The sequence below is a fragment of the Thunnus thynnus genome, chromosome 11, assembly GCF_963924715.1.
Source record: "Thunnus thynnus chromosome 11, fThuThy2.1, whole genome shotgun sequence".
Classification (NCBI taxonomy): domain Eukaryota; kingdom Metazoa; phylum Chordata; class Actinopteri; order Scombriformes; family Scombridae; genus Thunnus; species Thunnus thynnus.
The window spans coordinates 27,045,034-27,056,714 of NC_089527.1; positions in this window are offsets into that span (position 1 = coordinate 27,045,034).

The following is an 11,681-nucleotide window of genomic DNA, read 5'->3' on the forward strand; positions in this document are numbered from 1 at the left end:
ATTTGATACCATAAACCTACAGTGTGCTCTAAAAATATCATGCACAGGAAGACATATTTGGCATGTCATCCTGGCATGAAATTTAATTTCAAAAATCGTAATTATGCATCAAAAAAGGAAAACATTCTTTATGCTGCTGTTTGATGCTTATTTGAGTTTGTAGAATTATTCATGAGTTCAAGGATTAGATCTGACTGAGAACAGAGTAAGCCATAAATATTAAAATATCCAATACATGCTCTCTTGTACGATGACTATGAGGTTACAGTGAATCTGCAGGCTGAGATAACTCCAGGATAAGTGAATGTGGGTGTAAGAATGTCCGTCCAGCAGCTTCTGTATTAACAAGACTACAAGAGGCTCTGTGCAGTTGAACTTTGGAGTAGTGCTTTGATCTAAAAGCTAAAAGCATGTTGATGTTTAGCAGATATGTTTACCATGTTCACAGTTTTAGTTTAGTATGTTAGTATGCTAGCATTTGCTAATTAGCACTAAACCCAAAGTACAGCTAAGGCTGATGGAAATGTCTTTAGTTTTCCAGGTATTTGGTCATAAACCAAAGTATTGGACAAATTGAAACATTGACCTGATGATGGCGCTAGAGGAAACATCAAAGGATCAGAGTTATTACAATTTATCTTCTGGGGACCATGACCATCTGAACCAAATTATACAGCAATCCATGGGATATTTCAGTTACAATGAAAAATGTCAACTTGCTTGTGGCGCTAGCAGAAAAGTTAAGACTTAAGTCATTATGACTCATCGTTTGGAAACCATGAATGTCTGGAACAAGTTTTTTGCCATTCCATCTAGTAGATGTTGAGCTATTTCACTAAATTAGTCAAAACTTTGACTTGATATCACAGTCATCAAATGTCATTAGAATTCATCATCTAGGGACCATGGATGTCGTGGTGCACCAACTGACTGTCCCTTGAACCATGCTGCAAGGATGGCTAAAAAGTATATAGAGGTGTTCATCAAAGAAAGCTATTCAACATTCTCACATCTGCCTTGAACAATATCTTACTTTAATAGATAGACATCAAATCACCAAAAATGTTGGGATTGTGATTGTGTGGAATATGGGACTATGTACCATTAATACAGAATGTCCAAATTGTATACTTTTATTACAGCCAAAGATTCCTAATATTGTGCTAAAATTGCAAACTGGATATAGAAATCTGGGACCTCTAGTATTTTTCCCTTTCAAAATGTATTTTTCCCTTTTAGTCTTTTAATGTTCAATATTTATTTCCTCGTTCTATCTTTTGTGGTGCCATCTGAAATGGGGCTGAGTGTTTGTACAAACCTCTGTTTTATTAATGTCATGTACATGGATATATCTATAGTAGACTTTAGTATTATTATATCTAGGATCTGAGTTGAGTCTTAAGCTTGTGCAGTCAGTGTCATTTGATTAGCTTGTTTGTTTTATTGTGTGTGACCATTAGTTGAAGACTTGCAAGTTGTGTGGTGTTTTGCAACTATCTTGTAATATTTGTTTCATTTTAACAACTCATTTAAGATTTCCTAACATACAAAATTCTTCCTTGAGGCATGTGTAGTCGTTCTTACAGTATGTCTTGAACTGAAATTCATGTCATGATGGTATCTGGTACAGTGTGTGATAAAAGTGTGAAGCTTTAGACTCAGGCACCGTTTAGATGGCCAGCAGCACTCTGCCTGCTGTTGAGTGAAAGCCTTATCAAACCACAGTGTAAAAGCTAAGCTCTGGTCTCCAGTAACACAGCCTGGCAGGCAACTTTCCATTGATTGAGAGGGCAGAGTGCCTCTGAATGCTATGAAAGGCCTTTTAGTGTGGTCATGGGAGGTGCCTATTGCATGTGTATGAGTTGCAAGTGTGAGTATAGTTGTTGCCATCATGCATAACAGATTTTTTTTTTTTTTTGGATAAATTCTACTCCTAGGTAGCCTTTGTGTTTTTGTCTTCTTTAAGGAGTTGGTATGGGTAGCCTGAAACATGCCAAATTTAGAAAAGTCCACTTCAAGTGAATCTCTACAAATGGTGGAGATATTGTCGATCAAATTAGTTTATATATATACTAAAAATGATGAATGATAATATATTCAAAAAGAGTCCATTTAAGTAAAGGACATTTTAAACCATTGTACCGTGTATGTTGTTCTTGATAGAATCATATCAGATCAGATCACAGCAGTGCAACATTGTTGCAGAAATTAATGCATTTTATGCTCTTTCACCAACTGTCTACAACACTTCAGAAAACACTTCTCCACTCCTCTCTTGGTTATTTATTGAGCAGTGCCTGATGATTACACAACAGTAGGAGTGCCTATTGTTAAATAAATAAAATATGAATATTTACACCTTTAGAAGTGAATTCTTAAAAGACACCTCCTGTCAGACTTAGATAGAACATGCAATGCATCACTGTCACAAATATCTCAAGTTCATTCCTGGGCTTAGAAACAGTAGTTTGATTTTTTTTTTTTTTAATCTTATCTCAAGGTGCACTTACTACTACTTTCAACTCAAGGTTTACTTACTAGCTTTTTCCACAATAAATGGACCTAGTAAATAGACTGGCATTAATATTTTTGTTGTCATATGTTCAGTATGTGTTTTTTGCAACCTTTATTTATAAAAAGTGGAGTTCATACCACAATTAGCTGCAGCTAATGATACATTTCAATCTGACTGTGGCCTTAGGTGGCCAGTCTGGACCAAAGTGGTGGACTGACTGACAGGCAGACATTGGCATCCCTAAAGCCATGCTACAAGCATTGCAAAAATCACCACCTCCCATCTTCCTATCTTGCTCTGTATACTTTCCTTCCTTCTACTACAGACTTGCTATCCTCAAGATTAAGCCATGAGCCCAGTATAATGGTCCTGATCCATTTAACACGAGCAAGTGAAGCTGTGAAAACATTACGTTGCCATGGAAACAGCTATCATCTATACAGAAAACCTCCTCCTTGCAGAGTGCCACTTGTTGACCTGCCAAAGGTTAACAGTGAGGTATGGACAGAACATATACATGTTAGAGAGGTGATTTAGGGCTCCAAATGTATGAAATAAACAAGGCTGCATCATAAACATCACACTAAATCAATACATACACTATTACAGCGAGCTTGATACATGGCACTGGGCTTGTGCAGGGAGAAAAGTGGACAAACCAAATGGGTCGTCCATCAACATACATTATGCCACATGACCACTAGCTACTTCCAAGTAAATTATTGATCCAGATACAAGCCACAGCAGCTCAAGCGTAATGTGGTTTCTGCTTTGAATCTTCAGACCATGGCAGGCACTCAGTGTGGCAATACACACACACACACACACACACACACACACACACACACACACAAGCCTCCCACTATAGTTTAAGAGCGTGAACTACTCTGTTCTGCCTACGACTACTGAGAAATATGGGTCATGCTGCAAGGAAGGGAGCAGCACAAATCGTTCACATTATTTGGCCAACACGTTGTGTTTGCACAGTCCTAATTACCATGGTGAGATGTTGGTGCTAAAACAGTGTTACATAACTGATTTCTCACAAACATGTACACAAACACACACGCCACCCACAAGCTCCCTTTCATATTTATTTTACACAAACCATCTCTGCCCTCTAGTGGACGGCTACCTTTCCTACTAGAGCACAAGAACCAAGGTGTCCAGTATCCATAACAAGACAACAATAAGTCTGGCACACCACCATTTAGCTTACAGAATATAATTATAGAACATATGACTTGAAAAATTAGATTATCTAATCTCATTTTGAGTTCAGCTATTCTCTCCAGCAGGCACTTTGAGCTCATTTGGAAAGAGCTGATGTGTCAGAGGTGACAGCTGCACCAAAATATTTCATCAGCGCTGCTGAGCATTACTCATGGAAACCATTTTTTAATGAGCTGGTTTTCTTCTGGCATTACCTATCTGGTTTCAATGGATTATGATCACAATACCTGTGGGATTTTTTCAAGAACATACTAATAAAAAAGAGAGAATGTAAAAGATCTATGCTGAGGTGAGCAGTTGTTTGGTCTATAAAATGTCAGAAAAAGGTGAAAAATGTTGATCACTGTTTCCCAAAGCCCGACATAACATCCTCAAATGTCTTGTTTTGTTCTGACTAACAGTCCACAGGCCAAAGATATTTTGTTTACTGTCATAGAGGACTAAAGAAACCAGAAAATATTCACATTTGAGATGCTGGAATCAGAGAATTTCTGAATCAAAATAGTTGGTGATTAATTGAATAGTTGGCAACTAATTGACTAATCAACTAACTGTTGCGGCTCTAGACAAAACAGTCCAAGAAGGTCAATTTAGTAGCTGTTCTGGAGCTTTCCATCATATCACGAAATCTTCCTCAGCAGGGACTGTTGAAGTTCAAATTTCCATTTATTCAAAGGACTTCAAGGACTTCTCATCCATGGTAGCTTAAAAGTTGAGACTGAACGTTTCTTGAGTATTCAATGAATTCCTTGCTACACTCCACTTCCTCTTCCTTGAAACAGCTACTAAATGGACCTTGTGGTGAGATTGTTTTGAGACCAGCATGTACGAGGTGATAAAAGAGTTGACAACTACTTCAGTATAGTTAATAGGCTATCAGTATCCGGGTTTTAAGATTGGATGTATATCATAAAATACATTATTTCCAGCTAAATGTCAGTGGTACAGAAGTGAACATACAATGGTCTGTTTTTAAACAATGAATAATTTCATCAGCCAAGTATAAGTTTTTGTAACTCTTTTGAATGGGTTTAACAGCTGTCACACTTATTTCAGCTTGCAACAGTGTAGCATGTGTTGTGTTGGCTGTCCTAACAGCAAACAATAGCTTCTCCTTACAGCTGATAATTATGATAAACAATCCAACCTAACATTTAAGATCTTTTTTTTGTCATTTTTGTTGATTTCAGTTTCATTGGAGTGATAAGGACTTTTTGATATGTATATCATGTGTGGCTGATTATAGCGCCAAAAACAAGCCATCAGGCCAGTTACTTCCTACGTAGCTAGTTTGCTGGCTTAACAACACAAAAACACAACAGTAAAACATCTGTTGTCCTGTAAGAGTTCCATAACTCTAAATGACACGCTGCAATGGATGAACATACTGCAGCTGAAGAGGCAGCAGCTTTCTTTGTCTTTCCTTTTTTCCTGGAAATCGTAGGTGTAGTGTGGGAGTTGAGAATTGGAGCTGTTGTTATATGTGCTTTTCACTCTTCAGCTGCACATTGAATTTCCACACCGGGACAATGAAAGCACTCAACTGACTTGAACTGAACAAAATAAAATGTAGCACTTACTAGATTGGGATATGAATATGTCCTGGTGGCATAACAATACCATCACTATATTGAGTTCTGTGGATTTGAAACATGCTGACGTCAAAATTATATAATTGTCCTCCCTGCTGCTGATGGGAGAGAACAACAACAGCAGGATCCCTGTACATTATGTGAGTGTGCTTACCATTATATATGTTGTTTTAATGAGAATCAGTTCATGTTTGACAATATCATTTTGATAAAGATGATTGTATTAAGCTGGCATTATGAAAATATTGAAAACAGCAGGTATGTGTTATTGACCCTGGTGCTATTTAATATTCTGGTAAATTATATTTTTAGTTAAATGGGAAGAGGGTTTCCCCTGCCTGGTGGATACGAGAGCAGGGAAACAGAGAAGGAACTATTAATCATTTGGGCTAATTAATGTACATTATACATTATTTATAAACATGTTTTGTCTTTGGTTATGAGAAGAAAATCCTAAACCAGACTGTGAAAAAGTTATAAATGTTTTAGATTGCCTGACAGGGAAGCGTGCTATAATGAGATTTTCTAAACTGTACTACAGCAGATATCATACCTGAGGGTCAGGACTGACACCAAAATTATACTTTTAAGAAACCTACATTGAAATATATTTGCTTTACATATATTTATATATTTTTTCATATATATTTACATTTGTTTGTTTTTTTTAATAGTTACTCTCATATGTTAAATGTTATTTACATAGACACAGCCAAAAAATGTGAATAAATATGAGCAAAAATGTTGTTTATATTAGGAACTTTACGATCAACACATATGTAAACAAGATTATGAATGTGACCAGAGATTTGATGCCAGTTTTGAATATGGTGCAAGCTTCTCATGGCATTGTGGTTAAATGTAGATGGGGCACTTTGAGCAGCTGGAGTACCACAAATTATTGAATTTTTTCTGCACGTGGCTGAGAAAACACGAGGAAGACATGATAATAATGGATGGGAGAAAACATGCAGGACTGCACTCTATCTGCTAACTGCTCCCTGTAGCGCCACCATCTGGCTGGAAACCTTGTTTTTGTTATTGTCAAGTGTTTGTTGTTTTGGTTGGTAATTTGGTTTGTTTTCAACGATTGGCTGAGGTTTTGGATGTCTGTCTATGAGATTTCTCCACTGTAATAAAATGAAAGTGAATTAAATTTTGTCGGTTCTCCTGGCAATGACAAACTTATATTCATGCATTACAGTTTGTGTGGGAACTTTCACTGAATAATCTGAAAACTGTTTACAGCAAGATTTTAACCAGGGGGTATTCTATTTTAAGTACAGTGTTGCTTTGATAGCATCTTTGATAAAGCACATCTACCCAACAGCGACATCTCACCGCTGGTCAGGTTAACTGGTGACTGCCTGTGTCATGTTGGGACGCTGCCTTACCATTGCTTTACTCGTTTATACTTTCTTATGCTTACTTTTAATTTCTTTTACTACTTACTGCTTATACTTATTTATACGCTTCTTTGTTTACTTCTTAACTTGCTTAAACTGACATGTATTTTTGCTCCACGCCATTAAATTGTATGTATGTGATGCAGGGGTTTTCAGTATTTGTAAACAAACATTGTGATTGGTTCATAAGATTTCCTGCTCAGTATCCAGGATAACTGATACCACTGAACTAGCCTTCTCCATAGCGGATTAACTGTCAAGCCATGGTTGTATAATAAGAGCTGGATATGGCGCCACCACTCAGCCTTGCAGCCAATTTTTCCCTGTGGCCACTTGCGGTATTGTAGTGAAAAAAGCATTATCCTCATAAACCACCATTATAAAAGAGATGTGTGTAAAACTGTTGACTGGACACCTACAACTGTAAACAAAGTCATTTATGATTCTTTCTATTATGAATTTTTGATCTATAGAAGTTTTATATTTGTAAAACTTTCCTCAAATTGAGAAAGGCGATTTGACATCATCACAATGTAAAGTCTATGGGCCGTGCGGGAGCTTGCAGGTGGGGCCAGCGGGGGAAACACCACTGCGCATATTCAGTGGGCCACACAACGCGAAAGCAAACCCGGAAGTGAGAAACTTTTTTGGCATATGCACCAGGCGAGCAATTCTGATTGGACTGAATGGGCGCCATTTTCAGTCTGGTATCCAACTCTTATAATACATTCATGTGTCAAGCTTAATTTAGCTGTGTTTCAAAGCATTTCCAACAGGCAGAAACAGAATCCCAAAAGACAGCTCTGCCAAGTGTTTTTTCGTGTTATTTTTTTTCTCACCTGCATTCTGCAAAGACCCACCCCTACTGTCTCTGGATGGTTCTGACCCTGATACTCATGCCTAAACCTAACCAAAGTGAAGCCAATGCGTAGTGACTTAAACCTGCATTCTCAATTGATTCGTTACCTCAGTAAACACATTCCTAATGAGTTTATGGTCTCAATCATTAGTTTCAAGTCTTCTTCAATACATCATGATGTTCATTTTGTAAATTATGGTCCAATTTAGAGTAAAATAGATGATAAAGCAGAGTATGCTTCAGGGTGTGGCTATGTTGTGATTGACAAGTCACTACCACACCAACAACATTAGTTAGGTAACGTAAGCATAACGTAACCCCAGATTCACAGAGTATAGGCGTAGCCATAGCTGTATTTTCAGTTCATGAAAGTTAAATGTAACATTTTGGTCACCTAAAAAAGTCTTTTTTGGCATTTGGTTGTACTAAAAGACCCTCCAAGGAGTCAGCTGGTCAGTTTTCCGGTACGTATATTTTGCTTTAATGGTTTTAAGCCTGTTTTTGCTAGTGAAAATTAGCATTAACTTTATCACCGTTAACCATAGACTGTAAATGTATTGTGCCAACCAAGCTAGCAGCTAGCATTAGGGTCAGCTCCACCCTCTCATCCAAATATGGTCACTTCTGGCTCCAAAAATCCAAGGTGGCAACAGTCAAAATGCAAACTCGAGGCTTCAAAACGGGAGTCCACCATGGGTGTATTACAAGAGCTCAACACGGTGCCGCCGCTCAGCCTTGCAACCAATTTTTCCCAGTGGCCTATTGCAGTGAGAATATACCCCTGTGGCCCAAAAAGCATTTGTAAAAAAAATTTGTAAAAGAGACATCTGTAAAACTGTTGACAGGACACCTTGAACTGCAAACTAGGTCAATTAGGTCTCTTTCTATTATGAATTTTTGATCCATGGAGGTATTGTATTTGTAAAACTTTCTTCGATCCGAGAAAAACGATTTAAAAATCAGTGACGTCATCACAATGTAAAGTCTATGGGCCCTGCAGGATAAACCAAGCCAAGCAATTCTTATTGGACTAAATCGGTGCCACTTTTGACCCGATCTCCAGCTCTCATGATACACCCATAGAGTCCACACACCAGTGAGTGATGTCATAGTGGCTATGTCTATTATATTTTTTTACAGTCTATGGTCATCCCCTAATTGACGATTTTAAAGGAAATATCCAATTTCTTCTCTGAACAATAGCCTAAACTTTTTAATCACACAAAACAATAAAAATAAATCAAAGTTCTATATAAGTAGATAATTGGCCTATATTACTTTCCTTGAGCTTTTCATTTTGAGTGTTGTTTAATTAGTTAATGAGTTGGACTTAAAGGTGTCCTACTGTGGTTAATGTTTGAACAGTTATGTGGGTGTACTTGACATTTTCTGACATTAAGAACTTTGATTCTGTCTGTATTTCATCCTTCAGATCTGTTTGACACCTTTTTTACTTCATGTCTCACATCACAGAAAGTCATCATGCTTCTCTTATACATGTAAATAATAACTCACTTCTCACTCTGTAGTTACAGAGGACTTTTTAAAATATTTTCTCTCAGCATGCTGTCTTGGTTTTTATCTCTACTCAATTTTATCAGTGTGAGTTGGTCTAATTTTAGAGAGGTGTTAAATCAAATGCAGTGCCACTTACTTCAGTTGTGAGTTGAAAGAGCCCCCTGCTGGACATGTATTTATTTTTTATTGCTTAGAATGTGAATAAAAAACAATTTGGGTTTTGGCAACAAAAAACCCTTCTTCTGTTGGCTTCTGTCCTTTTACCACACTCATTTTCATATTCTGCTTAATGGGTTCCCCTACTAAGACAGAGACAATCAGTGATCTGAACCTTTTGGTTCTCTGGGTTTTGCTTTAGATGAGAGCAACTCTCGCCGTATATTGAATTTGGCTTGAATTAATATTAACATGCACTGGTTGGTGACTTCAATCTAGCTAAACAGTTTGATAACCAGGGAGGACATAAAATGCTGATGTCGCAGCCTGCTTCACTTGCAATTTTGTGCCAGCCATTTTAAATCACTCCATGTTAAAATCAATTTATTCTAAGTGGAAAATATCAGATGAACGCTAACTCAAAGGATGGAGGTGTGGCAGGTTATAACATCCTTTGGAAACGCTCTTATACATCCTCAGATAGACTGATCAAATAATGCAAAATTCACTTAGAACAATAATCTCAGTTGTGCAGCCACATATTTCATTATTTCTTATTTTTACAGTAATGTAAGTTGATCTTGTTGCCACATATAATCTCGTCTTGTAAATAAGCTTGTAATGAGGAGGAATATGGATCAGCCTCTCTCAGCATGGTCTCTCGGATTAAAAATGTTTGCCTACTGCTCTCACTGTAACTCTGCTCCACTCCTTTCATAAATTTGTGTCGTGCTGAGTGACTTTAATGTGTGCTTTTTGAAAGTCTTTGTTTCTTTGAATATCTACCTCATTCTTAGTTTGCCATATGTCTACATGATTAACTTCTTTGGAAAAAAATATCACAATACTAACTGCGGCCTTCTACTGAAAAAGCAATTACAACTTCATGTGTATGTGATGACTCCTTTATATTTTTCATAGAGTTCCATCAGCAGGGTTTGTTCCACTGCTTAGAAGATCACCACTCTAATTTTCGCATCTTTTTGCAACATTCAACTGTTCTGGGGAGAAGGGTCTATCTCATGGATGTAAGTATGCAGTGGTTTTTGATGCTTTGCCAAGGGCTGTGCTGCAGCTTCTTAGAGGTTCAGTAATTGAGGCGTCATTGATAGATCCATTTAATAGTGTTTATTCCTTGGGGAAGATCACATTACCAAGAATGAATGCTTGAATTAATACATCAGGAATTACATACAAGCTGTAACTCAGGAAGATTCTTTTGGGCTTTGCTTTATGGAGAAATTGATTGGCAGAAAATTTGGCTAGTAAGGCACAAATTTTGTCTTAGTAATAAAGATAAAGGTGATAAAATTTTGCATCAGATATATCCAGCAAAAAAGACATTAGAGAGATTTAGAGTTAGTATTGAATATTCTCGCAATTCGTTTTATCACTGTGTGTATACCAGAATATTTTTGGTGGATGTTCAGCATTATATAAGAGGGAAAACTGGGCAAACAATCCCATTTCAGAATAAAGACATTTTTATATGTTTTAAAGGTAATGAGATGTATGTGTAGAAATATATATATATACAGACGGGTGACAAATTGAAGGAAAAACTGGTACAGGTCTGAATGCTTGACCCCTACAGTGAGGGGATCTGGTGGCTCTGTTATGCTGTGGGGGGCAGTTTGCTGACATGGTTTGGGTCCACTTGTCCCCTCAGAGGGAAGGGTCACTGCAAATCAATACAAAGTTGTTCTGAGTCATCACCTTTATCCTATGATGAAACATTTCTATCCTGATGGGAGTGGTCTCTTCCAGGAAGACAATGCCCCAATTCACAGGACACAAGGGGTCACTGAATGGTTTGATGAGTGTGAAAATGATGTGAATCATATGCTATGACCTTCACAGTCACCAGATCTCAACCCAATTGAACACCTATGAGAGATTTTGAACTGACGTGTTAGACAGTGCTCTCCACCACCATCACCAAAACACTAAATGAGGGAATATCTGTTGAAAGAATGGTGTTCCTCAGCCTTGGCATTGATTCTCTTCTTCTTTGTCATCCGTCTGTATATATATATATATATAATCAACTGTACATATATGTAAATTAACTGGCAATTAAAACTAATTGTGTTTTTGATAAATTTCTTTTAGGAACAGGGACATTCGTGCACAATCCTGTATTCCCTCTCTATCAATTCAATGTTCAATTCAAAGGGGCTTTATTGGCGTTATTTGCGTTTATATTGTCAAAGCAGGCGTGAAATAAAAACAAAATGAACTGTGACTTGGCTCTGTTTTGTTTTTGTAGCTGTAGTTGCACCAAGCTGCGTCTGGGTGTCGCTGTCCGATCGCTCTATAGGGGGCGTTCAGGGGCGCTGCTGCAGTGTCTGAATCCAGAGAACTGAAGGAAAAGAAGAGTGACGCAGTTAATATGACAAACT